General features: G+C 46.0%; 1 protein-coding gene across 1 annotated transcript in view; it reads right to left on the reverse strand.

The window, feature by feature from the left end:
• DACT1 (dishevelled binding antagonist of beta catenin 1) overlaps positions 1-20,907 on the reverse strand; it is a 63,454-nt gene that overhangs the window by 40,692 nt on the left and 1,855 nt on the right. The window lies entirely within an intron of this gene.

Below are 20,907 nucleotides of genomic sequence, written 5' to 3' on the forward strand. Positions count from 1 at the left end.
GCTAACATTCTCCTTTCCCTTCCTCCCCCACAACAAACACTCTGTGAGGTGAGTGGGGCTGAGAGACTTCAGAGAAGTGTGACTAGCCCAAGGTCACCCAGCTGCTGCAGGTGGAGGAGCAGAGAAGCAAACCCGGTTCACCAGATTACGAGTCTACCGCTCTTAACCACTACACCACACTGGCTCTCAAAAAGGTACACCGTTTGCAGCTTTGCGATTTTTTTAAAAAGGCAGGTAAGTAGGGGCTCAGCCTGGGTAGCTCAGTTGGCTAGAGCATGGTGCTGATAATGCCAAGGTTGCGAGTTCAATCCCTGTTATTCCTGCACTGCAGGGTCTCGGACTAGATCACTCTTGTGATCCTTTCCGACTGTGCTTCTATGATTTCACATTTTCTAATGTGGCTTTTTGTTCGTTCTCCCCTGTTCTTCAAGTGGAGACCAGAGCAGAATGCGACATGAAATAAAAATTAAAATCATTGCTGCTATCATTGGTAACGCAACCCTGCCCTGAGAAATTTGCGATCGACTCCAGTTTGACACGGGATAAGGAAATGCAGCGGCAAGGGAAGTAAGCACTGCATTTGAGCAAATGTAGTGACGGCTGGGGAAGGGCAGTGGTTAAAAGACTGAGCTATGAATCAGGAAGGACCTAGTGGGAATCTCATGCCTGCCGTGATTTCATTAGGCAGTCTTTAGCAGGGCACTCTCAGACTCAGCTACCTGAGATACGGGGGTGATAAATGCTCACCCACCCTCTGAAGGTGTTGTAAGGATGGTTGTAAGTGTACGAACACTAGATCAGACCATTGGTCCATCTAACCCACTACTGCTGGCACTGACTGGCAGCAGCTCTCCAGGGTTTAAGGCGGGGTTCTCCCTTGGTGCAACCTGGATTTGAACCCTGGGCCTTTTGCATTCCAAATATCTGCCCTGCTATTGAACTCCCCAAAGGAAGTGCTTTGAACACCTGAACTACGACCAGTAGTTGGACTTCCTTTCCAGCTTTACCTGATCTCAGTGGAGATAGTGTTCTTTTACAATGCCCTGAGTCAAAGCAAACAGGTGGATTCACAGATGAGGAAGAGGGCTGCGGAGGATTCCAAAAGCAGGCACCAATGTTCCCAAAGGAAATCTCCCTCTTTAAAAAACGGACAATGGAATCCTATGCACGCCCGGCAGGAAGATCTTCTGCATATTTCAGAATTCCAGAGATCTTGCCCTGGGGCTATTCCTTCTACTTAACTCAAACAGTCGCTTTTGAGGGGGCTATTCTGTCTATTGTAAGATTCGCCTATAGTGATTTATTTTTAATGATGGATCCACCATCATACCACTTCCCTGATTTGATATTGTGAATTTCAAAGCTATTCATTAATGCTGCACACACACATATATATATTTGTAAAAAAGAAAAAGGCAAGTTTTTGATGTGCCTATAGAAATGCCCCTTAATTGCTCCTTGGGTGGTTTTTAAACGGCAGGCTAGGCTTTAACAATGAATCATAGCCTTGAGACAAAACTGTGACTACTGAGAGTGGATGGGGAAATCATTGGGGAGCAGTTCTCCTGGCAGCCCCTTGGAGAGAAGGGCGAGGCTACGCTTGGCAATTTCAAATATTGATAAGAACAGAGAATATCCCTTGACAAGGGTGGCCAGGTTAAGACCCCTAACGCTGAACCCTGGGGGGCTGGGGAATTGTTATCCTGTTGCACCGGGAGGGCACCAGCTTGGAGAATGCTGATGCAGAGCCTGTGTAAGAGGCTGAGGGTGAAGCCTTGAAGCAGAGTCCAGCAGGCTTTCTTTGGTGCCTTAAGAAAGCACCTGCTTTCCCATGGAGAAAGTTCCAGGTTCAATCCCGGGTGTCTCCAGAAAAGGCAGCAAGAGGCCCTGAAGCCTTGCAGAGCAGCTTCCAGTCAGTGTGGGCAAGTACTGGGCAAAATGGACCAACGTTCTGACTCATTTTAGGGGGTGAAACTTAATTTTTGCCAGTTTCTTCAGTCTCTTAAAAATATGTATTTGGGTGTGAGCAATTCAAATATGCTATTATTATTATTATTAAAGTGCCCCTCCCCCAGACAAAATGAACTAACTTAGTTGGTCTCTAAGGTGCTACTTGAAGAAGAATTTTTATTTTTATTTTTTTTAACTTTAGCCTGTCCCCTTAGGCACAACTCAGCCTTCAGATTCATTCCCTACCTTCCCTTGGAGCAGGAGAAAAAACTGTAGGCCTGTACACTGGTTGACATGTGTCTGTCTCGGGAGACAATGGAAGAGTGCATAGCTGCCAACCCTCCCTCTTTTTTTTGCGGGAAACTCCCTTATTCCAAGCCACAGCTGGCAACTTTCCCTTTTTTTGCTGGAAATTCCCTTATTCCAGCGCCGTTTCCCGCTGCTATCCTGGATTGTTAGATATACCGCAGACTGTCCCCGGGACAGGTGAGGCTCCTGATCCCTTATTTTCAAATCCTAAAGTTGACAGCTATGGGAAGAGTGTGCCTTCGGGGGCGAGGTCAAACAGTTGAAGAGTTACAGCGCCTGCTGTGACTGCAAAGACTGATATGGGAGAGACATGTTTTGTTGCAGCCGGGGCCGATGAAGGCGTCCGGTTGTGCTGCTGCAGATGCTCCATGGCATTTCTTCTCTCTGCACTCATCCCAGCGGTCATTCCTCCTCTGGTCACTGCTGTGGATACACGATGCTGCCAGGTATATAACCCTGTTGCACAAACCGTGGTGTTAACAACGCCTTGGAAGAACCCGAATGCTAGGAAGGTTCAGTGGCCAACATTGTCCATTACAAGCTGTTTGAGCCTGTTCCAAGAAACGGTATTATATTCCACAGCTGGAAGATTGTCCTGGAGCGAGAGGAGAAGACAGTCGATTGCTTAAGATCCAGACATCTGGTGGGCTTGGCTCCATTGCATGCAAGTGTGTGTTTTTAAAAACGAGAGGGGAAGCAAGTAGGTTGAGAGATCAAAAAAATGTTCATAGAAGAGCCATTGTTGATTCGTTCCGAGGCCCCACCAGCCTACGAAGCAGCCAAAAAACAAACAAAAAAAGCCTTAAAACCTCTTTGGGTCAGGATCTAAGGAAGATGAAAAAGAGGGAAGACTGAGCTCTTGAAAGCCTGGGCTGTTCCAAAGGGTCCTATTCATAATGCCTTGTTTCTTGAGAAGGATGCACAAAGATTTTTATTGCTTTGTAAAAAAAAGCAGAAGCAATAATCACGTGCCAATACATAAAATTATCCAGACCTACACATTGTTCTCTTCCCTTGAGTTCAGCTCTCAAGGTGATGGTTAAAACTAAACAACCACAATCACACACATGCTCAAAACAAGTCTTTGACGCAAGAACGTTCATGCTATGAAAGGAGACAGGCTTATGTTATGAGTAACGGCTCGAAGGCCACAGACCGACCATGCTTTTAAAGCGCTGACATGCCACTTCAAATAGACATTCTGGGAGCTGCAGTTTGTTAAGAGAGCTGAGGAGATTCCCTATTCTCCACACAGACTAAAGCTCCCAGAACTCTTTGGGGGAAGCCATGACAGTTTAAAGACTTATGTTTTGGGGTGGGGGGAGCAGTTGGAAGAAGGACCAGGAAGCCTTGGGCAGGAAACCAAAGAAGCCAACCTTCAGCTCGAGGAAGACAGAATTGCTGCCCCCCCTACCTGCAAATGCTTTGTGCCAGGGAAACATGGCAGCGTGGCAGTGATAGCCAATATGAGGGGGGCAGGATAGGGTGTGCCCACAGAAATGTGATGGTTGTCAGATCTTCTTGGACCCCAACTTCCTTCACACCCAGCCACCATGGCCAACGGTCAGGGTCGATAGGCGTTGCTGGCCAATAACATCTGGAAGGGGTCATGTTAGCAACCCCAGAGGATTATTTTCAGGGACTGCTCAGCGTGGCTCCAACTGCCCAAATCTGTCAGATCCACCTCCATTTTCAGATTCCTGATGAGAAAATGGCTCTTATTTGGCTACACCCAGTCAGATTGGCAGGGTACAGTTCTTCTTCTTGTTGTTAGAATCATAGAATCAGAGAGTTGGAAGAGACCACAAGGGCCATCCAGTCCAACCCCCGGCCAAGCAGGAAACACCATCAAAGCATTCCTGACAGATGGCTGTCAAGCCTCTGCTTAAAGACCTCCAAAGAAGGAGACTCCACCACACTCCTTGGTAGCAAATTCCACTGCCGAACAGCTCTTACTGTCAGGAAGTTCTTCCTAATGTTTAGGTAGAATCTTCTTTCTTGTAGTTTGAATCCATTGCTCCGTGTCCACTTCGCTGGAGCAGCAGAAAACAACCTTTCTCCCTCTTCTATATGACATCCTTTTATATATTTGAACATGGCTATCATATCACCCCTTAACCTTCTATTCTCCAGGCTAAACACACCCAGCTCCCTAAGCCATTCCTCATAAGGCATCGTTTCCAGGCCTTTGACCATTTTGGTTGCCCTCTTCTGGACACGTTCCAGCTTGTCAGTATCCTTCTTGAACTGTGGTGCCCAGAACTGAACACAGTACTCCAGGTGAGGTCTGACCAGAGCAGAATACAGTGGTACTATTACTTCCCTTGATCTAGATGCTATACTCCTATTGATGCAGCCCAGAATTGCATTTGCTTTTTTAGCTGCTGCATCACACTGTTGACTCATGTCAAGTTTGTGGTCTACCAAGACTCCTAGATCCTTTTCACATGTACTGCTCTCAAGCCGGGTGTCACCCATCCTGTATTTGTGCCTTTCATTTTTTTTTGCCCAAGTGTAGTACTTTTGTTGTTGTTGTTAAGAATATCCCCCAAAGCACATGCCCAGAGTCCCGGGAACTGCTGTAGTTTTAATAAGGATGTTGGGAATTGTAGTTCTGAAAACCACAGTTCCCCGGGTTCTTTGCAGGGAAGCCATGGACTTTAAACGTATGGGTAAACTTGGCTGCGAGCTTGCATTCCGTTAAGCGCCCCTTATTTTATTTTATAAATGTGAGTTTATTAGCCCAGTTGACTAGCGCAGTCTGCTTCCGAAGCATTGCAGAGCAAATAAACGCATACGGTGTAGATACAGCAAGCCCAGAACAGCCTGCAGCAACACGTGATGAAGAAGGCAAAAGGCAGGACAGTCTCTGTCAGTCAGGCTAGCAATTCTGTGAATACACAAGTGCTGCTATTTCCATCTGGGAAGCTTTGGGGGCTGTGAAGCCGCACACCAAGCAAGACGTACCCCGTAGTACCCCTCAAAAATAATGCACTCTCTAATTTCTTCGGCAGGAAGGCCAGACTCTGCGCTCAGGTGACAGTCTGCCTGCAGACATTTATTTATTTCTTATTTGTTGAATTTCTATCCCCTTGGAATTGATAGCTTTCTCCTCCGTTAATGTATCTGATCCCCTTTTTTAAAAAAAACTGTGCAAGCTCTGACTGCAAACTCCATAGTTCACTACGAGCTGTCTGAATAAATCCTGCCCTTTTGCCAGTCCTGAATATCATCAGCTTCACTGAATGGTCCTGGGTTCCACTTTGTGGGGGAGGGGGAGAGAATCTTTCTAACCACTTCCTCCACACTATGAGTAATTCTACATCTCCATCATGTGTCTAAAGGGAATCACTCACCTTCCCCACCCCCACTGTTGTTGTTTTTAGTCGTGTCGGACTCTTCGTGACCCTACGGACCACAGCACGCCAGGCACTCCTGTCTTCCACTGCCTCCCGCAGTTTAGTCAGACTCATGTTGGTAGCTTCGAGAACACTGTCCAACCATCTCGTCCTCTGTCGTCCCCTTCTCCTTGTGCCCTCCATCTTTCCCAACATCAGGGTCTTTTCCAGGGAGTCTTCTCTTCTCATGAGGTGGCCAAAGTATTGGAGCCTCAGCTTCAGGATCTGTCCTTCCAGTGAGCACTCAGGGCTGATTTCCTTAAGAATGGATAGGTTTGATCTTCTTGCAGTCCATGGGACTCTCAAGAGTCTCCTCCAGCACCATAATTCAAAAGCATCAATTCTTCAGGTGATCAGCCTTCTTTATGGTCCAGCTCTCTCTTCCATACATCACTACTGGTTCCCCCCACCCCACTAAAAAAACCCAAATGCAACCTTTCCTCCTAAGAGAGTTGCTCCACCTCCGTGCCATTTTCAGAACCCTTTTCAGCACCACAATTGCCTTTTTGAGGTGCAGCAACCAGAATGAGACACAGTTGTAGAATCTCGGAATTGCAGAGAATGAGACACAGTTGTAGAATCTCGGAATTGCAGAGTTGGAAGGGACCCCTAGGGGTCATCTAGCCCAACCCACTGCAATGCAGGAATCTCCACCGAAGCACCTGTGGCAGATGGCCAACAATGTATTCCAAGGGTGGCAGCGCCAGAGACTTGTATAAAGCCATTTGCAGTCTAAACCATGGAAGTCACACACACACACCGCCACAAAAGGGTGGAATCTACACACACATTTTTAAAAAAACGCTGTAAAATTGCTTTAAAAAAACGTTTTGAAACATACATTGAATTTTGCATAGCTCACTGTTGCCATCTAGTGTCACATTTGCAAATTCACCTTAAAAAGACCGTAAACCTCATCTTTAGAAAGATTACAACCCGTATGGAACAAATTGAGCATTATCTTAAACACACAGCATCTCTGACCCATCAGAATTGGGCCAAGCATCGATGGAAGGAAGTCATATTTTAGTTTAAAATATGTTATAAGTATAAGGCAAGGTGCTGGGTGGAAAAGGGGGGGGGATGTCTGGTTTTTATATGGCTAAACAAGCCTTTGTATCTTTACAACATAATACTACTTGGCGTCAAAACCTATTAGATATTCTATCCAGATACAATCAACCTGAGTTTAATACTCTCAAACTGTGGAGCCCTGATAAAGTTCGGGAATGGATCTTTGAAAAAGACGCCTTTTTGGACACCACGAAGATAAAAAAATTCTGGGTTTTCCTACTAGTTTCCCCAAGTAAAAGCAGTCAAAATCTGTGCCAACTACTTGGTGGAGATCACTGATCCCACCCTTTGCAGAGCTTTTACTATGGCCCGGTTTCAAACATTGCCAACTGCATATCTGACCGGTAGATTCACAAAAACCCCAGTAGAACATAGTTTATGCCCTTGCCTTATGAAAATTAAAGAGGATCTTATACATTACCTCCTCTATTGCCCCATTTACTCGGGCTTTAGAGACGCAATGCTGCAAATTATACCCAACTCTATAATCAATCCTGAAGATAGAGTAAAATTTTTGTTAGTTGATGCAAACCTACGTATTACCCATGCGGTAGCGGTTTTTGTGATGAAGGCCATGAAAAGGAAAGGGAAAGATTTATGGATGACAATGTAAAGACCCCTTTATCGTCTGTTTAACTCGTTGCTTGTTTTCCTTCTCTTCCTGTTTTGTGGGATGAAGGTTTTGTTGGGATAGTATGCAATGAATTTTAATATTTTTAATTATTGTTGTGTTGATATTTGTGTACAGGCATGGTCCTCACAATACACAGATTTGTTGTTGTTGTTGTTGTTTGTGTGTGTGTGTGTATTTACTTTTCGTTTCTTCTGGTTTTTTTGTTTTTGGAAAACAAATAAAATAAAAGGAAAGAAAGAAAGAAAGAAAGAAAGAAAGAAAGAAAGAAAGAAAGAAAGAAAGAAAGAAAGAAAGAAAGAAAGAAAGAAAGAAAGAATTGGGCTTGGGTTTATTTGCCCTCATTTAGTCCATTGTCCATGCAAGTTTGGAAAACTCAGCAATGGCCAGAGGATTGGAGAAGATCAGTCTACGTCCCAATTCCAAAGAAGGGCAGTGCCAAAGAATGCTCCAACTACCGCACAATTGCGCTCATTTCACACGCTAGCAAGGTCATGCTTAAAATTCTACAAGGCAGGCTTAGGCAGTATGTGGACCGAGAACTCCCAGAAGTGCAAGCTGGATTTCGAAAGGGCAGAGGAACCAGAGACCAAATAGCAAACATGCGCTGGATTATGGAGAAAGCTAGAGAGTTCCAGAAAAACGTCTACTTCTGCTTCATTGACTATGCAAAAGCCTTTGACTGTGTCGACCACAGCAAACTATGGCAAGTTCTTAAAGAAATGGGAGTGCCTGATCACCTCATCTGTCTCCTGAGAAATCTCTATGTGGGACAAGAAGCTACAGTTAGAACTGGATATGGAACAACTGATTGGTTCAAAATTGGGAAAGGAGTACGACAAGGTTGTATATTGTCTCCCTGCTTATTTAACTTATATGCAGAATTCATCATGCGAAAGGCTGGACTAGATGAATCCCAAGCAGGAATTAAGATTGCCGGAAGAAATATCAACAACCTCAGATATGCAGATGACACAACCTTGATGGCAGAAAGTGAGGAGGAATTAAAGAACCTTTTAATGAGGGTGAAAGAGGAGAGCGCAAAATATGGTCTGAAGCTCAACATCAAAAAAACCAAGATCATGGCCACTGGTCCCATCACCTCCTGGCAAATAGAAGGGGAAGAAATGGAGGCAGTGAGAGATTTTACTTTCTTGGGCTCCTTGATCACTGCAGATGGTGACAGCAGTCACGAAATTAAAAGACGCCTGCTTCTTGGGAGAAAAGCAATGACAAACCTAGACAGCATCTTAAAAAGCAGAGACATCACCTTGCCGACGAAGGTCCGTATAGTTAAAGCTATGGTTTTCCCAGTAGTGATGTATGGAAGTGAGAGCTGGACCATAAAGAAGGCTGATCGCCGAAGAATTGATGCTTTTGAATTATGGTGCTGGAGGAGACTCTTGAGAGTCCCATGGACTGCTACAAGATCAAACCTATCAATTCTTAAGGAAATCAGCCCTGAGTGCTCCCTGGAAGGACAGATCGTGAAGCTGAGGCTCCAATACTTTGGCCACCTCATGAGAAGAGAAGAATCCTTGGAAAAGACCCTGATGTTGGGAAAGATTGAGGGCACTAGGAGAAGGGGACGACAGAGGACAAGATGGTTGGACAGTGTTCTCGAAGCTACGAACATGAGTTTGACCAAACTACGGGAGGCAGTGCAAGACAGGAGTGCCTGGCGTGCTATGGTCCATGGGGTCACGAAGAGTCGGACACGACTAAACGACTAAACAACAACAGTCCATTAGGAGACTCTGAGGCAGCTCGGAGTAGTGTAGTGGTTAGAGTGCCAGATGAGGACCTGGGAGACCAGGGGTCAAATCCCTGCTCAGTCATGAAGCTCCCTGGGCAACCTTGGGCCAGTCACTGCTTCTCAGCACAACCTACCTCACAGGGTTGTTGTGGAGATTAAACGTGGAGGGATGAGCCTTGTACTCCACCTTAAGCACCACGGAGGAAAAGGTGAGATATAAATGCAACAAATAATATAAATCTACGGCATGCAGAAGGTCCAAGGTTCAATCCCAGGGCATCTCCAGGTAGGACTGGGAGAAACGCCCATCTGAAACCCTGCAGAGCTGCTGCCTGTCAGCATAGGCAATACTAAACTAGATGGGTCAATAGTCCAGCTTGGTATAAGACAGCTGCCAGCATTCCTGCTCCTGCTGCCAGGCACACTGGCTCAGGATCTGCACCCCCTCAGATGACTCAGATACAAAAGAGGCTCTGCCTGCATGCTCTTTAATAAAGGAACTGGGTTTGGGTAGAAGCCGCTCAGATCTCCAAGCCATCCGCACATTAGGAAATAATTACAATGTGCAGTTCACTGTTGGAGTTGGCTTTACAAGTTCCCAGTGTAGGCCGTTGGCTCTAATAGGAGGCAGAAGCGAAGAAAGGCTTTAACCAATTTATTTTTTCAGATGTGGAATTTAAAAGCAGATCTTGCGGCTGCATTTTTGGCCGCCCTACAATCTTCGCGAAGGAAAGTCAAATCTAGTTTGAGGCTACCAGTCTGTGCCATACATTTGAAGCACGTGTCAAGAATTGTGGGAACTGTAGTTCACCCCACAGGGATACCATTTTGAGCGCCCTCAGCAAAATATGGTTCCCGGGATACTTTTGGGGAAAGTCGTGTGCTTTAAATGAATGGTGTGGATGTGACCTTAACACAGGCTCAACCCGGCCCCAAAAAGGCAGGGACCCCCATTTACAGATCATAGAATCACAGAGCTGAAAGGGACCGTGAGGGCTAGAGCATGGAGACTGTGGTGTATAAAGTGAATAATCGTAGCAATTCTCGATTTCGCCGCAGGAGTCCAAATTTTGATGGTGGGAGGGGGGCAGGGCTGATGCTGTGTTCCCAGTAACTTCCAGACAAACACTGCCTCCCCCTGCGTTGCAGATTCCTGCATTGCAGGGGGTGGGACTAGATGACTCCTGGGGTCCCTTCCAACCCAAAGATTCTGATTCTATGATTCCGCTTCATCCAACGCAGTGAAGAGCTTAAGACAGATGAATGGGGCTCCTGTTTTCCAAACTTTGGAAATTCTAAAGCAATTTGAAAAGCTACGCAGAAGATTGTCCCGAAAAGCAGTCCTCTGCTTGCTCCCTTTTAAAGGGAAAAAAAAATACCCGACTGCTTCTCCGCCCACCCACCCCCTGAAACCGCTTCCCTAAGTGTCAAAGAGGAAACAAATCTGAAGAAGAGAGGAGGACAGCTAAGGGCTAAATTGTTGCTGAGTTAGGAATAATATGAGACGGACTTGACTTGCGTTGAGGAGGGCAGCAGAACTCTTTTATTAGACTCCGTTGGCTCGTTCCAGGGGCTCATTCCTTTCTAACACATGGCCGGGGTTAAGATCTTCCATCTCACATCTCCTCTCGAAGGCCAAAGCATGATTCATTTTAAACCAGGCCATTCCGTTTCCCCCTCTGTGCATCGATCTCCCAGCAGCCAGCGAGAGATCTAAAACATGCGCCATCCAAAACACAACATAATAGCCAGGAAGGTCACCATCCATGGAGGAAACTATTTGGAAATGAACAGGGGCTGGGAGAGAGGCAAGATTTGGCTTGTGGCGGCCCAGGGCAGGCTGAACGGAGGATCCCTAGGGTTTATTCTCAGCAAATGCTTCCAACTCCCAAACGCAGGGCAGGAGCATGCGAAATTACGATATAGGGGAGGGTTGACTAAGCATAGGGAGTAGAAGAGTTTGGATTTGATACCCCGCTTTATCACTACCGGAAGGAGTCTCAAAGCGGCTAACATTCTCCTTTCCCTTCCTCCCCCACAACAAACACTCTGTGAGGTGAGTGAGGCTGAGAGACTTCAGAGAAGTGCGACTAGCCCAAGGTCACCCAGCAGCTGCATGTGGAGGAGCGGGGAAGCGAACCCGGTTCACCAGATTACGAGTCTACTGCTCTTAACAGGTAGCTCCCATCTAATACAATCCAATACAATTCCTGTTGCAATACGACAGACACTTCTTCACACTATAACAGAACTATGGAACTCCCTGCCGCAGGACGCAGCAATGGCCACCAAGTTGGATGGCTTTGAAAGAAGACCGGACAAATTCATGGAGGGGAGAGCTGTTGCTGACTGCTAGTCCTGAGGGCTATGCGATGTTGGGAATTCAGTTCCACCTTAAGGTACAGATGTGTAGCTGTTGTATGTCACATGTCTGTCCGTGCTTCCGTTGTGTATTGCTGTTGCTTTTGCTCTGCTGCGCTGATGAAGAAGGAGAGGACATGCTTCTCTCTCTCTCTCTCTCTCTCTCTCTCTCTCTCCTGAGTTACGTTTAATAAAACGCTTGTAAATAATGCCACTACCGTCTCTCTCACCGTTTTTGGCTGTTTGGACTCTGCAACAGCGTGTCTAGGCTCTTGGAGTCTAGGTCGTTATCTCAAGCTGCACCGGAGGGTGAGACACCCGGCAGGCCGGCTGGGAGGGCACGGAGCCCTGGCGTCTCCCATGGTGCATGCTGACATGCTCTACCTCCGAAGTCAGAAGCAGCAAATGCTTCCGAGTACCATTTTCTGGAAACCAAAAGAAGAGGAGAGAGCGATGCTGCTTGCCGGTTTCCTACAGATCTCTTCCTTCGTTCTTATAGGCAATCCAATACTTGTACTTTCTGGACACAACTGAAGACATGTTTGTTTTTAAGAGCTTTTCCAACGGAGGGGGATAAGTCTCTACCTGGGGTGTTTGTTGTGTCACTCCCACCCACTGGTGTAAATGAAACTTAGTGCAACTGCTGGTGTTATCAGTCCACAAGCCACTTCCATAACACAAGAGGTTCGTGCAGTGTGAAAGGAACGTGAGAAAGCAGGACAGAAGCACTACCATTATAATCAGGAAAAGCGATGCAATGTTCTTTCTGGACGTCTGAATGCACCCTCCGCTGAGATGTAAGCAATGCCCTTCCTTGGCATGGGGAAGTCGCCACTCCTGGTCTTCTTCCTATAGTTCTGAGCTGGCGCACGGAACCTCTGCCCGTGTTGCTTGGGCCGAGTGTGCAAGGAAGCAATTGCACAACAATTGCACACAGAGGACAATTGCTTCCAAAGTACAAATAAGATATGAGATAAGTTGGGAGACATACTTAGAGGAGGCAGGGGGACAGATAAAGGAGATAAATAATGAGACAATGACAATCCTCCTCCTCCTCCTTTTTTTGGTGGCACTGTACCAAACTGGAAGAAAAATGGCTTCTTGCAAAGAATTTTTACTTGTGAGCAAAAATCCACAGCTGCACTATGGGGACATAGGAAGTTGCCTTATACAGTCGTTCCTTCATTCTCAAATTTAATCCATTCCAGGGGTCTGTTCGACTCCCGAAACGGTTCAAAAACCAAGGTACGGCTTCCGATTGGCTGCAGGAGCTTCTTGCAGTCAATCGGAAGCTTCCAACAAACATTCGCAAACCGGAACACTTACTTCCGGATTTGCGATGTTCAGGAGCCTATTTGTTTGACAACTAAGGCGTTCAACTACCAAGGAACGGCTGTACTGGGATACAGTCAACTAATCTTTTCGCATCTGTTCTGGAGGACTGTGGATTTAGGGAATGTGTGCTTGGAAGAGGAGGAGGAGAATGTTTCATTGCACAAGGCAGCCCACTGAGTCTGACCATTCGTCCATCTAGCTCAATATTGTCTACGGTGACTGGTAGGAGCTCTCCAGGGGTTCAGGCAGTAGTTTCTGCCAGTCCGACCCAGAGATGCTGTGAACTGAACATAAGGACATAAGACAAGCCTGCTGGATCGCATCAAAGGTCCACCCACTCACAATGGCCACCCAGACACCTCAAAGCGAAGCTGGCAAGCTGGACATGAGAGCAACAGCGTGCCCTCCACATGGAATGCCCAGCAATCACTCAACGGTTTCATGTAGATCGGAGGTTTTCAACCTCTTTGAGTCCACGGCTCCCTTGACTGCATTCTTTCTGCAGTCCCCCTGTGGGTCTCAGGAGCCCAGTTATGCCACCCCTTGCCTGCAGAGCTGGCAGCCCCTCACCCCTTTTCGAACACCCTCCCTTGTGGAGTGTTCCCTCAGCCTCCTCTCCTCCCCCCTCTCCTTGGGAGTCCTCTGGGCATCCGCTGCTGCCGCCCCTGGTTTCTGAGCTACCCCCAAAGAGAGGTGCCTCCTCACACTGCCCCCCCCCAGGGGCCTGGGACTTGTCTGTCCATTCCCAACAGCAAGGGCTGGCGGTCCTAGCTGGCTGGGCTCCCTTGCCCGCTTGCTGGCTGGGCATATGCGGACGGCACGTCCTGCCCAGTGCAAACCAAGCTGAAGAAGAGCTTCTTAGCCTCTCCGGCCACCCCTGTCATGGCCACCTGCCTTCCATAAGCCGCAAAAGGCCTTGCAAGGTTTGCAGCCAGGAGCCTCATTTGCCACTTGTTGCTTCCTGGACTGGGGTGCCTACCAAAGGCAAGAGGCACACACCAGCCAGTGTTGAAGTCGGGGAAGGGACAGCAATGAAGATTCTTGCCATCTCCAGCAAAATCTGTCGATCTGGCGCTGACTCTTAACATTGCTTTCCAAAACAAAACCAAAAAAAGCTTCTTTTAAATGGAATGCCTCTCCTTTCAACACTGTTTTCGGATCCCTCTAGGAAAGGATCTTTGCCTTGTTTTGTTCCCTAGGAGCAATTTTTAAATTAAATTCTGTGGCTGTGCAGAGCCTTTCAAATGCTTTGTGTTAAATTATACTTGTTAGCACCATGCTGTGGGAAAACCCGGTTCACTTTAAAATGGAGAGTCAACGGATTTGGAAGGAAGTGATATTCTCCCGGGGTCTCTTGACTGATAAGCAGCGGGCAGATATAAGACTACATGAGGAGAAGTGCCGAGAGCTTAATCTCGCTCACCGATTCCAAGAGGACACCCAATGTCGGCTTTGCAAAGGCATGAATTCCAGCACTCAGCAGGGGAAATCGTCGTTCACACAACCATTCCTGTTCTCAAAACAGTTTATCGGCCTAGATTTGCAGTGAGGGGGACAAAGCCTTCTTCCTTCAAGAATGTTCTCTCCCCGTACAAATGTTTCAACAACCCCCCGGTCATTTTGTGCTCAAAATTAGAAAATTAGAAATTTCCAGGGTTTGAAATTAGCAGGGCGCCAGGCGCATTTTGCACCTGAAGATTCTCCATTTGCGAGCGCCTCCAAAAGTCTGGCTGCCAATATTTTTTTTTGCACCTGGCTGACACTCAAGGATTACTGAATTGTATGTGCTTTGAAGCCTCGAAGTAAATGTTAAAGATAGACAATACGTTAAGGAATTTAACATGAAAGAGTAGAATGTTTTGAAAACTGAACTATGGTACCAATATTTTTTATTGTAAACACCGAATTAAACATGTAAGCACAATTTCTGCTAAAAATGTGATATTAACAATGTGTCACTTACCGTATGTGAATTGCGCATTAGTTCATGCTTATCAAAATAATAAGTGTTGCTGTCCCATCCCCCCGCCGCCCGTGGTGACTAGACATTCTGTTTTGGCACCTACAACCCAGGTCCCAGAAGCCATTTGGCTCCTAACTTTCCTATCCCAGTTTCTAACACTGGAAATTCCCCCATAGGACTCAATGGAAATCGTCAGCTTGTTATGCAAACCACCTAACAAACCATTTATTGAGGATGCATTGTGTTGGGATAGCAGGATCTGTACACACTTCTTCATTTAGTGCAGAACTTGCTTCCACAGGAGAGAGCTTTAAATTCATGCTGGTAGTAGCAATGGCTACAGTAACGTCTTAAGGGTATCCAGCGTCGTGGTGCAAGAATCCTCCGGCACCCACCCAGCCCCCCATGGCGGCAGTAGAGCGCGGCTGAGGGGCAGAGATGGAGGATGGCAGAGCCTGGGATGCTCGGCCTCCCGCCCTGGGCAGGCCCCTGCTTGGCATCTCCCTCCAGTGGCCGCTCTGGGACGCGGCAGCAGTGCGCGGCCATTGAGCTTCCTCCATGAAGCAGAATCAGCAAGACTCCTGCCTAGAGTGGCAACAGGTGCGTGGTGCCACTCTAGGCAAGAGTCTCGCTGATTCTGCTTCATGGAGGAAGCTCAATGGCCGCGTGCTACTGCCGCCGTGGGGGGATGCCGGCAGCAGCTGCTCCCAGACACCAGCCGTTCCGCGCCCCTTCCGTGCCCCTGGTGGCCAGGTGCCCTGGCGCCTTGCGCCACCCAGCCTGGCCCTAGAGACGGCCCTGAATGGCTACCAACCCTAATGGGCTGTGCTCGGCTTCTTACAGTTGCTGGAAGCCTTAGGGGAGAAGAGTTCTCTTGTGCTCAAATTCTGCTTCTGGGTTTCCCGCAGGCACCTGGCAAATCAGGAGCAGATGGTTTTACTTTCCCAAGGAGACAGAAGTTGGGCTTAATCAACTTGGCATCCTGCTAAACATGGAGTTTTTATTTATTTATTTATTTTATTTTTTATTTATTTATTTATTTATTTTTTAAAAAACTCAGAGAATACTGAACTTGTGGAGCTGTTTCATAATTGGGCAGCTTTCTCTCTCCCCGTGGTAAGATGTCCCCTCATCTTAAACGAGCCATTCCTCCTGTGCGCACATTTTTTAAGCGAACGGATATTATTATCCACAGTAGGGAAGGGAACACGCCTCGCGATTTTCTGGCCGCATTTTAAAGTCAAAAAACAGCAGCGCACATCAAAGGAAGCGTCGGCTTCGTGGCCTTCAACCAGGCCAAGATTTCATGAGTGCAGAGTTCCTGATCTGCACTTTTTCTTCCTCTCCCAAGCTGAAATGCCCCCCCCCCATTTTTATTGTTGTTATAGCTGAGCCAAGTTGGAGAAGCAGAAGGGAGGGCGATGAGGTGTTCATGTAGCCATTTTACGCCGAACACCCCTGAGTTAGCCAAGAAGAAGAAAACAAAGATAGCATACCACACCGTTTGTGTAAAGCCAACCCTTTTAAGCAGGCAAGAAATAGGCAGTGGCGGAAGAAGGGGGGTGCAGTCCGCCTCGGGTGTCATCTTCTTTTTTTAAAAAAAAATGGGGCTCACGAAACTTTTTAGCTCAGTCAACAAACGTAACGAAACGCGGCTGGTGACCTAGACCACTGGAAATGGGGGGCTGTTTGTGAGTCAGTGAGGTGTAAGGGAGGGAATGTCAACAAGGTGTGCACGGGTGCCAAAGTGCAGAGGCATTCCCTGGAGACCACAGGATTCTTTCTCCAATAAAAATTAGGCTTGAAAGGTACATCTATTATAGCCCATAGAATCAATAGGCTGTGGCAGGTGGCCATAAGTTTTCAGATATGCCCACGGACCCTAAAATGATGGGCAGTTGGGTATGTGAAAAGGATTTCCTGGGCAAAGTACACTGCATGTCAGCTGGGCCCAAACTCTTGACAAATGACAAAAAACGGCTGCTTATGCACATAAAAGACCTTATTCCCTCATACGAAACTGCCTGGGTTTTGAGATAAAAAGCAAACTAAGTAAAAAACATAAACATCCCCATTATAGAATCATAGAATCGTAGAGTTGGAAGAGACCACAAGGGCCATCCAGTCCAACCCCCTGCCAAGCAGGAAACACCATCAAAGCATTCTTGACATATGCATGTCAAGCCTCCGCTTAAAGACCTCCAAAGAAGGAGACTCCACCACACTCCTTGGCAGCAAATTCCACTGCCAAACAGCTCTTACTGTCAGGAAGTTCTTCCTAATGTTTAGGTGGAATCTTCTTTCTTGTAGTTTGAATCCATTGCTCCGTGTCCGCTTCTCTGGAGCAGCAGAAAACAACCTTTCACCCTCCTCTATATGACATCCTTTTATATATTTGAACATGGCTATCATATCACCCCTTAACCTTCTCTTCTCCAGGCTAAACATACCCAGCTCCCTAAGAACACACACACATGGATTGAGCTAAAGGTTTTTCAACAACAACATGGTTTTCTCATTATCCAACCGAAATCCCTTCCCTTTCAGGAATGCTGTGGGGACTTCATATTTTTATTTATTTACCTTTGTGTGTGTGAGATGGTGATGGATACTCTCTACCACATTCGTTTCATGGGAGCTGCTTTTATTCCTTACCCCCTTTTGTCTTTTTTTGCAGCAGGCGGAGCAGAGCAGCGAAAACATCGTACATCAACAATAACAAAAAGGATATTCCATAGCAGAGAGAGTTGTTTCCCTTCAAGGCCAACTATGCAAATTTAGCATCTGGAGAGCAGATGTTGATGATTGTTGTATATTTTCTGTAGCATCCGTCTACCACCCAGTTTCCATTAGGGCAAGTATTTACCTTGCGGTAAATGGAATGCAGCGGATGCACTGGCCATTGCCAACCTGGTGCCCAAACATCTGGAGGGCACAAGGTTGGTGAAGCATGCAGTACACAACTGGCCCCACAGCTGTTTTGTGTCTTACAGATCTAGAAACCAGTTTCGGTTCTAGGTGATAGATTGCCAGGCCAGCACAGTATCCTAGACCAGGGGTCAGCAAACTTTTTCAGCAGAGGGCCGGTCCACTGTCCCTCAGACCTTGTGGGGGGCCGGACTTTATTTTTTGGGGGGAAATGCCCCACAAATAACCCAGAGATGCATTTTAAATAAAAGGACACATTCTACTCATGTGAATACACACTGATTCCCGGACCATCCGCAGGCCGGATTTAGAAGGCGATAGGGCCAGATAAGGGCCTTAGTCTGCCTACCCATGTCCTAGACCCACACCACAACAATATGGCTGATGCTTTCCTACGCCTGCAGCCCACACTTCCCTAAGATCAGTGCTTTTTTCTTTAAAAATGTTTAGGTATACTCTCATTTTTGACTCAAGAAAACCACCATTTTATAGTTCAAATCAGGAAAAATAAATACAGTAAATGGACAAAAGTACAAAGATTCACAAAAATTTTAGGGGTATGCATACCCCTGCGTACTCCTAGAAAAAAGCACTGCCTAAGATTATGTGAAATCATGAAATCATGTGGTTGGCTCACATGGGCTGTCTTCACATCATTGCCCTCAACCGACCCCATGTGATGTTGCTAACCCAGTGGTTTCCAACCTATGTTCTGGGCAATTCTGGAAGGTCAGCAGGAAGATTAATGATGGGGAAATAGCTTGTCCAAGACGACTATTTTTTTCCTGCAATACACCATTACAGGAATGTAATATACATTATGCCTGTTGTCTTTGACCAAACTGCGGGAGGCAGTGCAAGACAGGAGTGCCTGGCGTGCTCTGGTCCATGGGGTCACGAAGAGTCGGACACGACTAAACGACTAAACAACAACAACAGTTCCAAGTTGAGCTTTGTTCAACTGAATGAAATCATTCCAAGCCCTGACTAAAATTTAACAAACCATAGGCATGTTAGAACTAAGGGCGTTACACAACCAATACTGTATATTATTGTAATATCAAGGGAAAGTCCCTTTTCATAATAATTTCATGGTAGCACCAGCTCCTTATTAATTTTTAGTTACGGAAGGTTGTCTTTTGGTCTGTGTTATTGTTCAGCACTTTGTCTACATCCAGTTGCTTCAGAAAGAGAATTATTCCAATTCTTATGGAGCAGCCTGCTCCATAACTCACTCGCTATCTCTCTCCATCGTTTCTAGTTTCTTACTCCCGCCTTAATTGTCTCCCCCCACCTCTTGCCAGCAGCGTTTATGTTGTCCTTTTGTAATTACTGTGCTCACAGAGCAGGGCTTTTGACATTGAGGGTTGATTTACTATGTTTGTGTTAAGAGTGTAATATCACCCAAGCCCTAAGGTTATTCTAAGAGTACATACACAACACTGGAAACTGCTACCAGAGAGGTGTGCCTTTTTAGATATATTACTTTTTCATGTTTGATTTATTTGATGGCGATTAAATATGCAAAAGGTTGCTCTCACTGCGACTAGGTATTTAGGTTGATATGTTAAGGATTTTAAACCAATAAAGTATGATAATTGTGTGTGTGTGTGTGTGTATTTTACATGTTTGTTTGTGTATATGTATAGGTATGTATGTGTGTGTATACACACACACACACACACACACACAGAGAGAGAGAGAGAGAGAGAGAGAGTAGATATAGAGATATAGCTATATAGATATATATACACACGCACATAAAATACACAAATAAATTTTAAATCCAGAAATTACAGCAGCTTTGTTTCAAAAGTTTCTCATTTTTAAATTCACTTATTAAATAAATTTCTTGCCCATGCTTCAGCATGGCCAATCCCAAGGTGGGAATTATTTTAGCAGCTTTCTGATCACAGTGCTTTCAGGGAAAGATGTTAATCTATCGCCTCGTTCTTTTCTGTTCTCTGTACTCTGCCCTTTGCTAATTCTAGACATGCTTGCTTGGGAAATTCTGCACATCCTTCTGACGTTTTACAGCTTACTTATCCTCGGGGCACCTCTATGATGTGTGCCCTTTCTATAATAAGATTGTTGCCTGCAAAACCACAGAGAGGGGAGCAAATAGCTTTTTGTGCACTCACTGCCCCCCAACCAATGAACTTAAAAATTGTCTAGCACAAACTTTCTTGGGCCTGTTTGTAATTTGACAGGTTTCCTATCCAGGGACACTTCTCTGATGTCTCCATTTTCAGTACAATTGCCCACAAAACACTAGGGGAGATTAAGTGATGCCATTCTTCTTATTATTATTATCACTAAAAACCAACAGGCTACTATTATAAGCACTTATGCACCAACACTGGATGCCAATGAAGACATTAAAGAAAATTTTTACTCTCAGCTGGATACTGTCCTATCAGAGACGTCTAAGGAAGATAAAATTATCCTCCTGGGTGATTTTAATGCAAGAGTTGGGCGAGATTTCGATCTGTGGCCTGGGACTATTGGGAAAGAAGGAATTGGCAACAGCAACCAAAATGGAATCTTACTTTTGACAATATGTGCAGCACACAATCTTGTTATTACCAACACACTCTTTTGACAGAAAAATAAATTTAAAACTTCATGGAGGCATCCTCAGTCAAACCACTGGCACCTCTTAGACTATGTTATTGTTCGTGCTAAAGATTGCCATGACGTGCTCCTTACCAGAGCTATGACGAGCGCCGACTGCTGGACAGATCACTGACTAATACGCTCCACGATGGCTATCAAGATTATACCTCAACGCAAGCTTCACGGAAGGAAACCAAGACGCAAAATGAACACTCAAGCCCTTCAAGATCCCATTAAGCGGGATTGCTTCCAAACGACTCTTAAGGACCATCTGCTTTCAGAATTCCCTGATACCATCAAGGAACATTGGAACAAACTTAAAAACATCAATTATTGCAGCCTGTGAACAAACTATTGGATACCAAACCAAGAAACACCAGGACTGGTTTGATGAGAATGACAGTGAGATTGAACGCATGATTGACAAGAAAAGGAAGGCCTTTCAGATCTGGCAAAGAGATAGAAACTGTGCCACTAAGAAAAAAACCTATGCCGACTTGCGGAGCAGCGCACCAACAGTCGGGTGGGGATCTGCGCTCGTGATATCTCAAGGCAGACCTGGTGTTGGAGAGAGACAAAAACAGGT

This window comes from Zootoca vivipara, chromosome 1 (genome assembly GCF_965207765.1).
Source record: "Zootoca vivipara chromosome 1, rZooViv2.hap1.1, whole genome shotgun sequence".
NCBI lineage: Eukaryota > Metazoa > Chordata > Lepidosauria > Squamata > Lacertidae > Zootoca > Zootoca vivipara.